Consider the following 18,481-nt stretch of genomic DNA (forward strand, 5'->3'; position numbering starts at 1 on the left):
TAAACTCCTCCGGTGAATGAACTTGCCTGGTAGATGAAGAGAATATCATCTGCCTGGGCTTCAGGGAAGTTTTGGACGTTTATCTACATGGCAGCAGCACACATACCTGTGGGAAGGAATAGTGCAAAGAGCAGGGAACCAGTGTCTTTTCAATGATGCTCAGTGAAAAGACAAGAGGCAGTGGGCACACACTGCAATACAGGAGATAGCCTCTGAGCATCACAAAATTATTTTTTACTGTGACGGTGACTGAACCATGGCACAGAGTGTCCAGAAAGATGGTGGAGTCTGGATCATTGAAGACATTAAAAGTAGGCCCAGATATAATCCTGGGCAACAGGCTCTAGGTATCCTGGTTGAAGCAGGGGGATGGCACTTGATGAGCCCCACAGACTCCTTCCACCCTCATTCATTCTGTGTTGGTGAATTCTCTTAGAGATGCATTTCAAGGACTGGCATGACAAAGCTCTGTGCCGAGTGAGATCCAAATGGACATGGGATTTAAGTTCCTTAAGTAGTGTTCAAGAAGAATGTAAAACTCCAGGAAACCTGTCTCTTCCATAACTGAATCCCTTTCATGGGAAAATTCCCCAGCTCTAGAAAGATCCTCTGAGACGCATGCTTAAGACTGACACTGGCAGAGCAAATTTCTCCCTATGTGTGTCTAAGACCAGTTAGGATCTTTACCAAAAGTGTTGTCAACGTAGTCACAGAAGGCATATTGTTAAGAAGTGACAACTTACATCAGAATGGCAAATATTGGTCCACCAATGAATTACTGTATGGGAATTATCGACTTGTATACCAAATAAATAAAAAGGAGTTGGTCTTTATTGAACTCTTTCATTGCAATATTCATAAGGGAAGAAAAAGACCTATGTCCTTAACTTTCTTAACTCTAACAAAGGTTTAAAACATTCCTTGTAAAAAGCGTATCTGAATTATCGGTCTATGAAACAATTTGAGTTGGGAAAAAAGTCCTAAAATTGTGTAGACAGTTGCAGAGAAAGCAAGAAAATAGGAAAGAAACAAAAACAGAGAAAAAGAGTCATCTTGAGTCTGCTAGCTAGTTCTAGAAGTAGTCTGCTAGAAAAAGGAAACCCCAGTTGAATTTCAAATGTGTTCATGCACTTGATTCAGTAACTGGTCAATGTAAAAACCAATCCTTTCGTACAACTTCCCCCAGCAACAAAAACTTCAACAGATTGACACCACCATCATGCCTGTCCCAGATGTATTTAAAAGAGAAATGATGATTTTCTTGAAAATCTATTTGCGTAAAAGTTGCAAGACATTGGAGGGATTCTCCACATTCTCCTTCCTCCATGCGGCTTGAAAGTATATTTGATAAAATATGCAACAAAGCATGTGATTTACAAGGTAGAGTAAAATGGATGACTTGGGAATTGATCTCTTTTGGATATGAAACTTCATATCCACTCTCTGGGAAGTTTCTAAAAGAAATGATGGAGCTGAGGCATGAATCTGCCTCTCCGAGTGCTAAGCAAACACAGACACTCCCCTTCACATGGCCCCACCTTCCGCACACACCTAGGCATGCACAGAGATCAGCATAGCAGATCATGAACACCTTGGAAAAGACTGAAATGCTAAATACCTCTCTTTGTGGACAGAATAGCCGGTACACTATTTCAAATATCTGGTACAAAAACTCTGTTGAATATCTACCTCATATTTAAAACACAGGTTTTCATTGAATTCTGTTTGCAGAATATTTTCCTTCCATTTGTTCCTTTAAAATTCCTTTCTTCTATGTCTAGAAATATTTTCTTCTAAAAATAGAAAAAATTAGATGATGTCTTTTCAGAAGAAAACATTGGTTTAAACAATTTTTAACCATCATGGTATGGAAGAATTTATTTGTCCCTCACTAAGGAGGAATAAGTATTTTGATCATAGATCATTTCCAGTGAAATGCTTGACATTTTTAAGATGCTTTCAATCAATTTTGATCCTCATTGCTTATTCATTGTAAACAGTAAGTTTTCAGTGCATGGAAAGTGTGTGTGGTACGTCTACATTAGTTCAAACACCAATTCCAACTAATGGCCAGGCTGAACTACAGTAAATAATGTCCTGAAGGATATTTTGCCACCTTCTTTGGCACTCCTTGAAGTCCTAATGATTGGCATGAAGTGTTGAAATACAGAGATTTTCTCTCAGAGACTGTCCCATGGTGAAACCCATCCCATGTGTTTGATGTTGTAGTTCTTATCGCTTTTAAAATTTGATATCTTCTGCACAGTTTTCATGAAGCTTTCTGTTACAGTAGTGAAAATCACAGAGAAATGCAATTTTGTACAACTTTGAATTTACCCCAAGAGCTGAGAGAAAATTTGTTCGTATACCTCAATCTGAGTCTCTTCTATATTCAAGCTTTGTTTATCTCCCATCAAGGGTGGCATTCGTTGCTGTTCAAAGCCCCATCCAAGCTGACCTTGAATACGTTCAGGGATGGGACATCCACAACTTCTCTGGGCAACCCGAAGCAGCGTTCCAGCACCCCAACAGCAACAAATGTCTTCCTTTCATCTAATAGAGATCAGAAATACTAAATCTAGGTAGATAAACTTTGAGGAAAGGTTTGAAATTCTATTGATTTGAAACACATTTGATATGAATACTAACTTCCAGATGACTGAAATATGTTGATGGCCATTTGAGATTGACACTTTTTGAAAACGTGCATGGAATTGAAAATTAAAACCGGCAAAATTAAAAAGTTCTTGCCATTTTCTTTTAACTCTGATCTTCAAAATGGCATAGGTCAGATATCTGTGCTTCATGCAAATCTCTCAGATACTCTCAGACAAGGGCTTTTCTTTCAGACTAAACTGCGGTTTAGGTAGAACACGAGTGCTTAGTGAAGGTTTTTCTGGGCATAGGGGGATTTGTGTGCACAAGAGGTTTTATCCAAACTGGAAAATTCATCCCAGCTGCATTTGTTCATCATTCCTACTGCATCAGGCCTGAAGATTCTGTGAAAAGTATCCTGTGGACCTTGAACATAGCTCATGTGAAAGAGATGAGAGGTGATGGAGAAGTTGAGGGAGAGAATCAAGAGCATATGGCCCAGTAAAGGCACCAGAAGGTATTTTTTCATGTGGTCCACAGCCCAAACAATTGTTTAGCACCGTTTGAAGGCTGTGTTTGACCAACAGGGCTGAAGCAGGTCTTCAAAATATCCAGTAGATCAAAATCCATTGAAGCAAATGACCCTGGCCAGTCACCTTGCTGCTGATCATTCATGCTCCATACCAGCTGATCAGGCCTAAGAATGCTGCTGCAAAAGTGTTGTGAAAAAGGTAGGCACATTTTCCCAGAGGCAGGGGAAAATGCCCTTGGATGGTGATTCCAAGGGATAACTTGATGGCGCCAGTTAGGTACTCTTATCTACTGTGCAATATCGAAGTTGGTGAGTTCACCATCTGTAAGCATCACTTTAGAAAATAAATGTTTGATCCACAAAATGATACTTCCTATGTCCTGTCTACCTGCTTCATTTCAGCCAATGAATAGGCTACGTTCCATCAGCAAAGTGTTCATGATCATATGCTTCTTTAAACTGTGGTCATTCTTTCTTTTTTTCTAAATCAGACACTGTCTATTCCTAAGATTCAGATGTCCATGGGTAGGGGTGTAATTAAGTTCACTGTTAAAAAATATCCTTCTTGTTATCTTTTTAATAAATTACTGAGATGTAACATCAGTCTGAGAGCTGAAAGAAACCCCTTCATTTGCTGTTTGCCAAGTATCATCTATGTGATACAAATTCTATTTGACCCATCCATTGCCATCTAATACTACTAGTAATGCCTTCACAACCTTTTCTTCATCGTTAGGGATTTTGGAGAAGTGAAAGATTGGAACATAAGCAAGGGCATTTGTTCAAGATGCTGCAGAAAGAGCTGCCGTCTGTTCTCTTCCTTGCTGCCTATGTTGGCAGGAAGCTGCAAAAAACCCAAAGATAACTAGAAAGAGTGTTACTTTTAGTCTAAATTTGGAAATGATGTTTGGAATACCCTGTTAAATGACAAGGTGCTCTTTTAAAAGATGGCATCTTAAGAGGAAAAGTCAGTTTAAAGAGGTTTCGAGACAGTTGCTTCTGGAAAAAAAAATAAAAATTGGAGGTATCCGAGGTCTTTAGCCATACCACTTGGAAGATTGATTCAAAACACAGTTTCTTCATCTAGGAAGAACAGAGGACCATAGATGCAGCCCATTTCAAAACGGAGTTCTTTATGTGTCAGTTTGGGATTTACTGGACATCATTTCTTGTAAAGTCGAGGGACTGCAGTTAGCTCTCCAATAATTTCCTTCCCTGAAATTCATCTGCATTTGCTCCTTTCTCCAGCGTTCCCATTTCTTAGTGCTGGTATACTCCATCTATGCATTAGAATATTCAACTGGAGTGTGTGTCCGATATTTTCTAGTTCAAATTGGCTGGAACGCAATGGATAGTTCCAGTTGCTTGTATACAGTAGTTTTATTTGGACAAGTTTTCTTTGAACAATGTTTAAGCAGCAGTAGCAAATCGGAAGTACAGCTTGCAGCAGGGGAAAGACACTTCTGCTTGCTCAAGTTTCCTGTAGTCAGATAGATGCCAAAAGGCTTTTCATAGTACTACTACTGTCTTGTAGGAATACTTGATCTAATCCTACCTTTGATACAATTACGAATGGGCTACTTTTCCACAAGGTGGAACATTTTTCTTTTAATAATATGTTTTTTGTAAGTTGGAAACATGAACTTGTGCACCAGTCAGGTGGAATGTACTCCTACTTCTTCATAAGTTTCACAAGATTATTTAGAAAATATTGACTCTGTGTAACTTCAAAAGAAGAATTCTGGGCATCTTCATTCTATGGATGTGATTTTTTTTCTACCATGCTGTTCTTGTTTTCTATGGAACTCATTTTTACCAATAGAAATATTTTTCCCTGACACCTATGGAAAATACCTATGTTTACTCAATATTGCAGCCTCAGTACACTGTTTAGAATTATTTCAACATGGTCCCAAGCATATCCGACAGCTAGACAGCAGAGGTTAGCAACAGTGAGTGGGAATAACTTCTGAACCATTTCAGTAGATTTCCCAGGAAGGGCTTGCTTTCTGCCCCTGCACATTTTCCCAGAGATATTGTCTGGTGAACAGTTGCATCAAAAGAGTATTTTTGCACAAACCTTGGGCCAAGCTCTGTCTCAGATTTACTAGTGAATGCAAAGAGGGTGAAAGTGCTGCTTCAAAGCCCTCTGTGTGCTTTCCGTACCAAAAGGGAGGTGACCCCAGAAATAAGTTTTTGATCTCTCTTCAAAACACGAGGCATGTCACCAGCTCATTCATCTTTTTCTGGGACTCAGCATCTAAAGACCAAGAAGCCCTCTTGCTTGCTAAAGTGTATTCAGCAAAAAAACCCTTGTCCCATCAGCAAATTTGAACACAGCTGCATTCCAGTCAATTCCAATGCTGGCAGGGCAATACTCTAGCCCAGTAGTAACATGCCACTGTTAGAAGACTGTGTAAAACTCTTTGTGTACAAAGTAATGGGTGGGAAAAATAGAATTGGGAAGAACTGCACATTGTTCTGGAAAAAGCCTCCTGCCACAGTCTTACAGACGTCATTTTCTGGTATCATTTTTAAGAGTTGGAGTTTTTTAAATTTTGTACAAGATAAAATCTTACTGGACCTTGAAGTTTCCCTACTAGAAGTACAGCTATTTCTTAGTAGAATAGAAGTAAGCCATTTGAATATGTACAAATGGCCTTTCAAAATACATATGCTATAGCACACTGTGAAAGGAATTAGCTATAAAAACAGAAATTCAAAGGTTTAAAAAGGTTTTGAATAAAGTAAGTCTAAGGTGATAGAAGAAGAAGAAAACAGCAGTTTTCTTCTTCTGCTGAAAAAACAACTCCCAGGACATTGTACTCTACAGGTGTATTATATCACTTTCTGAAAAACTGAATAGGTTTGCTATTTCAAAAGGTTTTCATTAGGCAGGAAGAGATTCCTTTGGAAAAAAAAACTTCAAATTGACTTGACATGAATGTTATGACACTTCACTTCACCAATCATGAAGAAAAATTCTCATCACTTGATATGGAAATCATGACGGTAACGGAGACAAGGATGTCTAAGCCGTGCCATCAGGAACATCAAAAAGCATTAGAATGCTGGTAAGACTGAGCTCCTGAACTAGTGAGAAGAGAACGCAGCCAAAACATTTTCCTTTAAGAGTCTTCAGGATGAACAGCAGATCAAATGTTTTCCTGTGAAGTATTTATGAATAGAATTAACCTTTAAAAGAACATTGTTTTCAAAAACCTGTGTCCAGTATCTCTTAGAATGATACACAGTTCTTATTACTAGAAAAAAGAAAAGTACTTTTTTCCAAACTGTTGTGCACTTTTAAACGATCTACAATAAAAAGAGTACTTTTTCATGCTGGGCATGATGTTCATTACAAAAAAGCCTTGGCGCACGCTTGGTACTCTAGTGTCTTGATTAGCACAGTTTTTTATTCATTGACTATTTTTCACCTTGAAATAATGGCGTCTTTGTACTTATGCAGCATCCATGAAGAATTTCTTGGGTGTCATTTTGTACTCGATCCTAAATGGCAGGTTCTGCATTCTGCCATCCGTCTAGCTTTCCCATTTGATGCAGCTTCTGAGAGGTCTTTTCAGAATTGAGGACTACCTGCAAGAATGATGCTAAATGCATGCATTTTACTCCTTGGTTAATGCAAAAGAGTTTTTCCTTTACAGCATAATAATAATAGGAAAAGAATGATGGTGGATTCAATTCTTATAGTAATACAAAGAGGACTATTATCATCATTAGAAACCAAGCAAGTCATATTTATTGCTCATGCAGTACAACCACTAATGCAAATTACCCTGTAAATTCAAAATGAATCTGTATCACAGGAGTGGATTGAATGTCTCTCTTGATATTTTGCTTAAAGCAGAAAATTAATTCTTTTGACAGCCAACTCATAATTGCAACCTAACTTTCAACTCCAGCTTTCAAACAGTGGAAACATGTCTGTTTATAACACTATACAGTACCGTACACAAGACCAAAACAGGTCATAGACGTTCAAATGAAAGAAAAGATCAAAGGACAGATTAATTCATGTCTGCAAGCCCTCAAGAGCGTGCAGGTCAAAAGTCCCCAGAAAACTAGGCCAGTGGCACAAATTCTCGATGTTGGCACCAGCAGAAGCAGCTGCTATCTTTATAGGATGCAATCTTGCTTACGTCATCCTTCAAGGCAATCTTCTGTCCCCCTGCCCAATATGCCTTCTGCTCTACTCCTTGGACTTCACGTTTGCATTTCTACAGAGTCCTGCAAACGGACTCAAAGTTCAGGTAATAGATTTCCAAGATTTAGAAAGATTGTGTTAAGTCTATTTCTTTCGTATTTCATCCCGTCTAAGCATACTGTAACTTTCTGAGGTGAAATATGTCGAGTATGTCACGTGTAGTTTACATGTTAGTTCTGCTTGACATTAAAACTTCTCACAGACCCCTGGGATGCCTTACTGCAAAAATATATAGCTGCAAAGAGTGGTTGCATAAAGTTAGAAAGGCCAGAAAACCATGTAAAAAACCTAAAAGTAGAGGCTTGAATTTCTGAATATAATCTTGCACCATCTAAAGTCAAAATAGAATATTGAAATGATTTTCGTCTAATAATGAGCGTGGGGAAGAAAGAATCCAGATAGCCTTTTTTTTTTTTTTTTTTTTGAAACAGTTCCAGGAAATGCATGGCCTTAACTTGGAAGTATAGCATTAAATATTTTTATATAGCATGAGTTCTCATTACCTAATCATATGATTTGTAGAACTGAATTGGAAAGTAGGAAATAAACAAAGAAAAATATTCAAGCTATAAAAAATGTGAGTTAAAAATTTTCTTTGTATTTCTGATTAAAACGATGAGGTAGCCAAATGGTCACCCATTATTTTCAAAAGCATCTGGACATAAAAAACTGATCAGTTTTGGTGGGACTTGGATGTCAGGTATTCCTGAAAAGCTTTATTTCACTGCTTCCCCTGAACCCTGATTCAATCCCCTTAAATGCAGCTGTATTTCAGTTGCTCAGTGAAACTGTCCATGTCATGCATATAGTTTACAAATAATCTGCAGAAAAAGCTAGCTAGACTTAAAGATCTTTTTCTGTAAATGGCCTTCAACTGATTTCTACAAAGACACAGCTGGGATTTCTGCTGTCTTCTTCAGGCCACTTCCTGCAGAGACCTCTCCATTAAATCTGTCTCGTTCTACTAAGAACGCTTCTGGTGATCCAAAGTCAGCACTGGGATTGTCCAACTGCATGGAATTACTGTCTGCTAGAGCTGCACACTGAGGGCTTCTGTGTGCAGCATCATGTGAGCCCTGCTAATGTCACCCTGTTGGTATAAACTGAGCTAAGTGGACCTTAAGGGACAAGATTGTGCACTGATTTTGTAATAGAAATTAGGCACTAAGAAGGAGGCGGGAGGATTTCAATGTTTCTGCCTCCAGCTGAAGCAACACTAAATCTCGGTCTTTATCTGAAAAACCAGGTGAATTAACCCGTTTGGCATTCATATGCCAAAAAGGTCAGTAATACACTCAGAACTGTCAAAAGAATAACAATTCCAATCATTACTTTCTAAAAAGAATTCATTTGAAGAAGTCAGGAAGACAGATGAAACATGCAAATATCCTAGCCTGAGAATCATTCTGTTGATCTGCACAGGTTTCTTATTCTATTCCCATCTAATGCATTGGTCATGTGTGCTTGTGATGACACAAATACTTGCAAAGCTTACCAGATAAATCACATTCTCTTCAAACAGCAAAGCATTTCTTGATGGTTGCATTTGCTAATTCCATTTAGACTCCGTGTTCTTCAAGGTCTTTTCCAACCAAAGTTCCAACCACCATTCTCTAAGTCGCACATCCTGATTGTCCTGGTTTAGGGCAAATTTGGCGGAAAACCTCAAAAAGGGCCACTGCACCCTCCCCCCCACCGAAAGCCCACCCACACAGCCCCTCCCCTCAACTGGTTTGGGGAGAGAAGTGGGAAAAAGCTGTTTCTTTAACAGGCAAAGCACTCCCCAGCACAAAAAAATGAACAATACCAGATGACAAAACTCATTTGCCGCACTGAAGAGACGACAAATCAGAAAGTCTCTCCTGTGGGTGCTCACTCTGTTAACAATCCCTCCAGCAATGGGGAAGGCTGCTGCCCACGGTAGGCCCCAGTAGGCCACAAAGTGCAAGTTCCCAGTGCTTCCCAGGTCCCAGTCCGGAGCAGATTCGAAACGTTCCAAGAAAAGGGAAAGGAAAAAAAACCAGTCAAGGGCAAACTCTGCCTCAGCCAGCTAAATCAACTAAAAAGCAAATGAGCGCTCTGTTCTGCTCCATCAGTGCCCAGACAACACAGTGCAGCGCAGAATGTGGAAGAGTGCTGCTTTTTAAGGAGTGCAGCCCCTGATAAGAAACTCGGTGCTTCTTCTTCTCCCCACCTTTGCTCTCAGAACCAGTCTTGAAGGCAGAGAATATCATATCCAGCATTAAGAGAACAGATGACTGGGGATACAAGCATCATAAAGTCACCCTAGGACACTGCTCCTTTGAGATATGTCACCAGACTATGCTAAGACCAAGTTTTGGAACTGCTCATTAAAATTCTACTCTCACAGTGAAGCTGAGGAGGAAACACAGCTCACTACAGTTACCTTGTGGCATGCCAGTGCTTCCTTTCAATCACAATGGTCTTCGTTTTTAAGTCCCTGACATCACTGGCATCATGAAACATCCTTTGTGCAGGAAGGAAGATAATATTCTTCTCATTGATGCTGATGGGTTAGCTGACATGCAAAGCAGTTAATTCAAAGTGACAGAGCAATCAAGTCAATAGGAAAACTCACCACACTTTTGTTTACTCCCCTAAATCCTTACTATCCCAAAATACAAGAACAGCTGTAAAAGCCTTGTGGCTACCTAATTTTTTCCTAGACCTACATGGTGGGGTAAGAGATAAACAATCCCAAACTATGGTAATCCACAACAAAGCATTCTTGACATCATATTCAGGTTCTGCATAGCGAGCTCTTCCTCCTGATAAAGTTATTCCATCGTAATACTTTGGGGAGTACCTCAGAGGGCTGGGTGTTGTTTGGTTTGAAGGAAAGCATCTTGATCATTCAGGAACCCAGTAGCAAGGACAAAGTTTAAAAGAAGATAGTGCTATGCATTGATTTTCATCTAGGACAGAGATATTTCTACAACAGAAGGCTGACCTAATGCTTCACGACAACGTGGCTGAAGTGGCATCCTGGTCCCCATAGGTTTTTCTCTTTACTTTTAGCTGCTTTCTTACCAGATGAATGAGCTGAACTAGCTCAAAAAAGAATCAGATAAGTGCCAGAGCTTTCAAACAAAAAAAAAAAAAAAAAAAACAAAAAAAAAAAAAAAAAAACACAAACAAATAAACAAACAAAAAAAAAACCACCAAAACAGATGCAAAAAGGTGATTTGTAAGTGCATTTGAAAACAGAAGTTTTTTGTACTTTTCATAGATACATGGCATTCTCTGGAATGATATTGCTCCAACTCCAATGCTTTGGGTTTGGTTTTGTTTTTGTTTTTTTGTTTTTTTCCCCATTCTAAATGTTACACATTCTTTTTTGGCCATTTTAGTAAACTGATTTTCTGATCCATGTGAAAGACAGTCCGAAGTTCCCCTCATTTGCCTCACGACCGTCCCCAGGACAGACATCGGGACCCTGAGGACCCTGACTGGAATGCTGGCATGCTGGTCAGAGAGGAATGCCAGAAATCCTGAGGCCCCTGAGCAGAATTCTGGCCTGCCAAGTGATTGTTGGCAGCTGTGTCTACAGTGACTGCTTCTAGCAGGGCCTGCCAAGGGGCGAGGCGACCTATGGGCCTGCACGTGCTTGGCGACACCAGCCCAGGAATTTTCCCACCTCTTGGCCAGATGAACTTGCTGGGGCAACTGTGGTAGCCGCCCCATGGAAAATCCTTCATCTGCTCCACTACCACCGTGAGGGATGGAGATTGAAGCCCCCCTCCCAAGGACTGAGGCTGAGACGCCCGTAATTCTGATCCAGGGCTGCTGGCCTGACTGAAGCAGGATGCCTGCTAAGTGTTGCCTGCAGATGTGTTCGCGAGACCTAGACTGGTTTCTTATAGAAACCAGTCCTGAAACAATAGCTCCCACTCACTGCTGATATTGATATTGACTTCTCCTGCTGAGAACATGGACTGTCTGTACTCGTCTTCAAGACCATTTTCCCCCTCAGCAATTTCAATAGACTTGCTCTTTATTGTATCTGCTCCCCCTCAGCCATTTCTAGATCTGTTTCCCCCCTCAGCAATGGACTAGAATAGAACCTTGAAATAACCAGGACTTTGAGATCTCCCCTAGGAGAACTCCATCGGCTCAACTGCGAGGACTTCATCTCTCTCCATTTGGTAGCTATACTCCCTCTCTCTTTCTCCCCCTCTTTTCTATTCTTTTCCTCTCCCTAATTCCTTGAAGGCATTTGCTGTGGTCATTCTAGAAAGGTGCATTTGTTTGGAGTGATACTGCAATCCCTTTTCCATCTTGTCTTTTGCCCTCCAAGATCAGTTAAGAAAACATCATCCCCCCTTGGTATGAGCGGATCAGAACAATATGTTCTTTCCAGCTGAAATTGGTTCTAGTCAATAGAAGCACACTGGTAGGTAAAAGTAGACTATAAAAGATAACCTTCAGAATGTATTTCCCATGTCTTCCCATTCAAGCAAGTGAAGAAAGCAGACAGATCTTCAGATAACATGCTATGCGAAATGAAAGGAATCTTCTTGGAGGCAACTGTGAAACTCACGCAATGAAATACAGATGAGAGAGATGAAAGGGTCACATATGATGTCAAATCTATTCTTTTAATGTTTGAATGAAACAAGATTTCTTGAAGTATAATCCAAGGTGAACTTGCAGAAGCAATTGAACTGGGTCTCCTTTAGAAACACAATGTTTTCTAATGAAACTGAGCATTCAGGAAGGCAACCTTGAAATCCAAATGATTTAGAAAAATACAAATACCAAGACTGGCAGTTTGTTATCTTACACGGTCTCTTTAAGATAAGATTGATTTGAACTTCCACTTGTAGTAGGTCTGAAGACATTAGGAATGATGCAATATGAAAAAACCAAAACAAAACAACTTTCTCAAAAAGCTTTGAGAAAGCAGAGAAATGATGATTTTTAGTGGTTAGGTAGTCCTTTAAAATTTGTCTTGGGGGGAAAGAGATAAAAAACTGACTGAGATCAAATGACTGTGGAGTATATTCCAAAACAGTAATGAAGAAGGTAAGGGGCAAGAGCCTGTTAGAAAAATACTATGCTGGCTTCATCTGTTGAAAGCATTCCAGAATGGTTGAAATTATGAATCATACCTTCTGGGATTAAAAAAAAAAAAAAAAAAAAAAAAAAAAAAAAAAAAAAATAAAAAGAGGAGGAAAACAGAAGGAAAAAAAATATTTTACACATATTTTTCCATTCCAAGATGGTATAATGGCTTTATTTCATTTTGTTCCTATGACCGGTTAATAGCTTATGAAGTGTTTAGCAATAGAGAGTGAGAGTCTTCACACTAGCCATACCATTTGGATGTGTCTCTTTTACTTTCTAGAGCAGCAGATATGGTTTAGCACTCCACAATTCAGTCCCCAAAAGTGAGTAAGGGTGGCAGATTTAACCTAACTGCCCAGTCCACCAGAATGCCTAATTATCTTGAAAAATGCTTTGCTCTATCTCATTATCTGGACATGTCTCTCTAGCTCCACTTTGAGCTTCTTGATCCCTCATCTACAGGATGAGATCCAATTTAGCTTAGCAAGGATGTAGCCTTTCCAAACCATATCTTTTACCTTCTGTATTCTTCCAAGTACATTTCTACCGCAGGGACCAGTTTGGAAGATCCTAGTTGTTTTATTCCTTAGATTATGTTGCTGCATTAATTAGCTCTTCTTTGAAGTTTTTTCCCTGCTCAAGTATAGGGTCAGTGCTGAAATGATTGTGATGCTAACTCCTTATGATATATTCTGCAGGCTTACAGAGTATGCAGCAAAGTTTTCTCTTCTTCTGAGGACATTCTACTCTTTTGATGAGAAATGCTGAAGGTCTGACTTCAGTTGCAAAGGTATCTGATTGAAAGATTGCAAAATTGTTAAGTCTAGTAACAGCAGGAAAAGCGTGCTCTTGCTCTGTATGTAAATGTCGTGTCAGCTGCTGTTGGGATAAAAAGCATGAGCATAAGCAAAGATATCTGCATGGATAGAAAAGAAACAAAGAAGATATATGTTGTGATTTCTGCACTAAGGAGCAAGAAGAAGCATGAAAAGCTAATTTCAGTGGCTAAGACAGTATCATCCTTGGGCCAGTTCTCTTCAACATCTTTGGAACCACTTGGACTCGGCACTTGAAGGAATATTAAGCAAATTTGCCAGAGACGCTACATTGGGAGGAGCTGTCAACTAACTCCCTTGAGGCCAGTGAGACACTGCAGAGAGATCTTGACAAATAAGAGAGATGGGCAATTATGGCTGGCCGGGAGTCTATGCACAAATCACGAAAGGGGCGGGACTGCTGGGGAAGGCGTCCCAAGCTGTTGTATTTTCCAGCATCAGTCTCATGACATGGTTATGACAGTGGGAAGATGCCAGCAGCTCACGTCCCCAGCAGCAGAAAAACAACTTCATGTTACAACTTACTTGAAAAGCTTTTTGACCAATCCCACAAAGCAAAAGCATATTGACAGTAGTTCTTTCCGATCCCTAGAAGCACACAGAACTTTGGTTCAAAGAACGCTTGCTTCTTTTGAATAAAAGACCTGCTTGTAAGCCTTAAGATAGAATGCACAGAGCTCCATTATTAAGCTTAGAACTTCCTAACATCTGGCTAGATCTACTTTGCTGTAGCTTAGGGAGTTCTTCTGGTCAAGCGTTAATACACAGGCCATTGTTCTATTTGTCCTTACTTCTCTACTTCTTCTATCATTTTTCTGCTGACAAACCTTATGACTACTGCTTAGCTCCAACCACAGTTCTGCTGCCTCTGAGGCCTGCCTTTTGCAGCTTTCCCAAAATCCTCTGTTTCCAAGGATTCCCACAGGCAATCCCCAACCTTCGGGAGTTGTGCGATGGCAAGTGCTGGATTCAGCACCTGGGACAGGGCAATCCTGCTCTCTGTGTGTGTATAGACTAGGGAGCCAGAGGCTGAAAGGAAGCCAGGCTCCTGGCCAATGGCAAGCTAAATGTGTATCAGCAGTGCCCTGGCAGCCAGGAGGGCCAAGCCTGTCCTGGGGTGCATCAGGCACAGTATCAACAGCTGGGCAAGAGAGGGCATTGTCCTGCTCTGCTCTGCTCTGCTCTGCTCTGCTCTGTTCTGGGGCGGCCTCACCTTGAGTGCTTGGGGGCAGTTTTGGGTACCACAATGAAAAAAGACATGAAGGTATCAGAAAGTTCTCCAATGAGGTTTACAAGGACAGAACTGGAGGAAATAGCATGCAGCTGAGTCAGGGGAGGGTCAGGTCCAGTATCAGGAAAAGTTTTTTAACCAGAGGATGGCTGGGCACTGGAAGAGTCTCTCCAGGGTGTGGTCACAGCATCACACCTATCTTGAGTTCAAGAACCTTTGGGACATTGCTCTCAGGCATCTGGTGTGATTCTTGAGGAAGGTCCCATGCAGGGCCAGAAGTTGGACTTGATGCTCCTGACGGGCCCCTTCCAATTCAACTGATTCTACCACTCTATGATTCTGTCCTGGCCACTCAAGGTATATTGCTTGATCTCACCAGATTTTGACCTGCACTTTTTGGTCAGAATTTGTCACTACTGCCTAATGATATTTATCACAAAAGACAAAGGGCCTTTTCTCAATTTTCTCAAGAAAGTTGAAGATGCACCCTTGAATCCTAAAAAAGTCTTTTCCTTGAAACAACACTGTCTCCTGTCCAGTATTCTTTCCAGATCTTAAGGAGAAAGAAGGCAAAATGAGGGCATGTATTACAATGAAGCACTGTCAAGTTTCCGGACCTTTAGCAGTATATTTGTACTTCCACTATTCTTTTCTATAAAATCACGGTTTTGTAGAGCATGTCATTTTCTAGCAAGACACATTTTTGCAACTGAGCCCATCAGTCTCCGTGAGAATATATTGTCAAAAGCACAAAACAGATGAATGGGCAGTGGCAAGTGAGGGGAAAAAACAGTATGGGAAGCAGCTCCTTGATACTACAGTAAGACAAGGAGGAGGAGGTGTTCCAGTTGACAGAGCAAAGAATCCCCCGCAGTCCCTGGAGATATCCTAGTGAAGCAGGTTGTCTCCCAGCAGTCCCTAGAGAACCATGGAGGAACACATACCTACAGTGCAGCTGCTGGAGGGCTCCATGCCACAGCAGGTGAAAGTGCCTTGAAGGAAGCTGCAGCTTGCGGAGGGAGGGCCAGAAAACCATCCTTGACCTCTTCTTTAGCGGAAGAGTATGTGCAAATATTTAACAGCTGCTAACTCGAATCTATCCTCTTACCAGTTCTTGTCGTAGGTAAGTAGGACAATACAAGAATTAGAAGCCTAAACTCTTTTGCATGAGGCTCCCATTCTCTCTGCCACGCCCTTAAAATTTACTTTGAGATGAAATAAAACTCATGATCAAGTTCCTAAGGCTTGATGGTCAGGCTTCTCAGAAAACAGGGAGTGCAAAGAACTCTTGTCACTGTCATTTTTTTTCATAGAACTAAAAAAGTTAAACTACTGTTTTCTAGGAACTTAGGAAAATCAACTGGTAGAGGTGGTGAGGGTGAAGAGTATAATTAAGCTGGAAAGAGACTATCATGTAGCTACCTCATCTGCATATTAGTTTTTTTTACCAGGAACTCTGGACTTTTAAACAGATTTAGGACACAATAGTTATCTCTGGGAATGTTTTAGTATGTATAGAACATTCATCTTTAAATAGCTCAATCTGTTTTACCGTTATGACTTACGTTTTAAATTTTATTTGAGGAGAAATATTTGTCATTCAGACCATTTCAAGTTCTGAAGCATTTCAGTTGTTGACAGTTTTTGCTGTCTCCTGAGGGCAGGAAAATAGTCTTGGAACCAATACTGAAAGAAACTAGATGGAAAAATTAGTTTTCCTCATTCTTCTCTGTCTATTCTATGAGGCACAAGAGCAAAACCACTGCTATGAGTCTGAGTTGCCTTACCACTCATGGATGACAACCTTGTAGTCAGTAGTCTGTTATTTGCACACATTTCTGATGCTGGTTGTTACCTGTTGTGCAGAAAGATCTGTAAACTATTTTCACGGAAAGACATTCCTGAATTGCTTCACTTATCTCTGAAGCAGAGAACTAAGCTGGCACTCTGCTTCGGAGATCTTCCTGTGCTCGCCCCCAAACCCGTTTCCTTCAAATGCAATTTACTTTCAACCAAAGCACTTCATTACTTCATCAGGTAATCTCTTGTTCTTAATGTTCGGGGGATTGTTTTAAAAGGGTAAGAACATATTCTAGTAAGAAGGTAGAACGTCTGTCTTAAGTAGTAGACATCACTGGGCTTTGGTGCATGCACCATAACAACAGCAAGAAATGTCGTTTGCAATCAATAGATGGGTTGGGGAAACCGGCCACAAGTTTAGGAATCTTTCTCCAATTAATTATGCTTCAAAATTTGGCTCTTAGCATTTCAAGAGTGTTTTTATTAAAACAATCAACTATTTATTACCTGTACCACAATGAAGCACAATCAGCAGTGCTGGTGCATCCTTCAGCAATTCCAAGAAGAAGAATGGTCTGAGCCTCCAGTGTAGCCAATTACCATAAGTTGGAAAAAAGTTCTTGGACAAATTTCTTTTGCATCCTTCTAAACCTTATGCAGCATTTCCTGGCCAATCTAACTTTTTCTTTTCTCCAGGAGATGGTAAGAACTCGAGTACCTTCATGACAACCGTTGTGGGCCGCCTGCTGTGCTGGCAGAGTTCCTTTTTGAGATAATGCCTGGAAAAGCTTTTCGCTAAGGTCTAGGCGGCAAGAGACGCAGAAGACGGGCATAGGCAGCTGTCCGAAGGTAGGTGCCGGTCCCGGGCGGCTTTCGGCAGAAGCCGCGGTTCGGAGCGCACCGCGACCGGCAGAAAGCTCTGGGCGCGAAAAAGCCGCTTCTTCGCCTCCGGCAGCCGGAGAGCTCGGCCGATGCTGAGACGTCAAGAACGAAGCCGCACAGCACTGGGATTAAGTGAGCAGCTCTCAAACTGAGGGAAAACGATAACTAACCACTTTCCAACAGTTTCAACTTACATTACCATAAGTAGCGAAAAAGTTCTTGGACAGCTTTCTTTTGCATCCTTCTAAACCTTATGCAGCACTTCCTGGCCAATCTTACATTTTCCTTTTTCCAGGAGATGGTAAGAACTCGAGTACCTTCATGACAACCGTCGTGGGACGCTTGCTGTGCTGGCAGAGTTCCTTTTTGAGATAATGCCTGGAAAAGCTTTTCGCTAAGGTCTAGGCGGCAAGAGACGCAGAAGACGGGCATAGGCAGCTGTCCGAAGGTAGGTGCCGGTCCCGGGCGGCTTTCGGCAGAAGCCGCGGTTCGGAGCGCACCGCGACCGGCAGAAAGCTCTGGGCGCGACAAAGCCGCTTCTTCGCCTCCGGCAGCCGGAGAGCTCGGCCGATGCTGAGACGTCAAGAACGAAGCCGCACAGCACTGGGATTAAGTGAGCAGCTCTCAAACTGAGGGAAAACGATAACTAATCACTTTCCAACAGTTTCAACTTACATTACCATAAGTAGGGAAAAAGTTCTTGGACAGCTTTCTTTTGCATCCTTCTAAACCTTATGCAGCACTTCCTGGCCAATCTAACTTTTTCTTTTCTCCAGGAGATGGTAAGAACTCGAGTACCTTCATGACAACCGTCGTGGGACGCTTGCTGTGCTGGCAGAGTTCCTTTTTGAGATAATGCCTGGAAAAGCTTTTCGCTAAGGTCTAGGCGGCAAGAGACGCAGAAGACGGGCATAGGCAGCTGTCCGAAGGTAGGTGCCAGTCCCGGGCGGCTTTCGGCAGAAGCCGCGGTTCGGAGCGCACCGCGACCGGCAGAAAGCTCTGGGCGCGAAAAAGCCGCTTCTTCGCCTCCGGCAGCCGGAGAGCTCGGCCGATGCTGAGACGTCAAGAACGAAGCCGCACAGCACTGGGATTAAGTGAGCAGCTCTCAAACTGAGGGAAAACGATAACTAACCACTTTCCAACAGTTCCAATTTACATTACCATAAGTAGGGAAAAAGTTCTTGGACAGCTTTCTTTTGCATCCTTCTAAACCTTATGCAGCACTCCCTGGCCAATCTTACATTTTCTTTTCTCCAGGAGATGGTAAGAACTCGAGTACCTTCATGACAACC

This window comes from Haemorhous mexicanus, chromosome 10, assembly GCF_027477595.1.
Source record: "Haemorhous mexicanus isolate bHaeMex1 chromosome 10, bHaeMex1.pri, whole genome shotgun sequence".
Classification (NCBI taxonomy): domain Eukaryota; kingdom Metazoa; phylum Chordata; class Aves; order Passeriformes; family Fringillidae; genus Haemorhous; species Haemorhous mexicanus.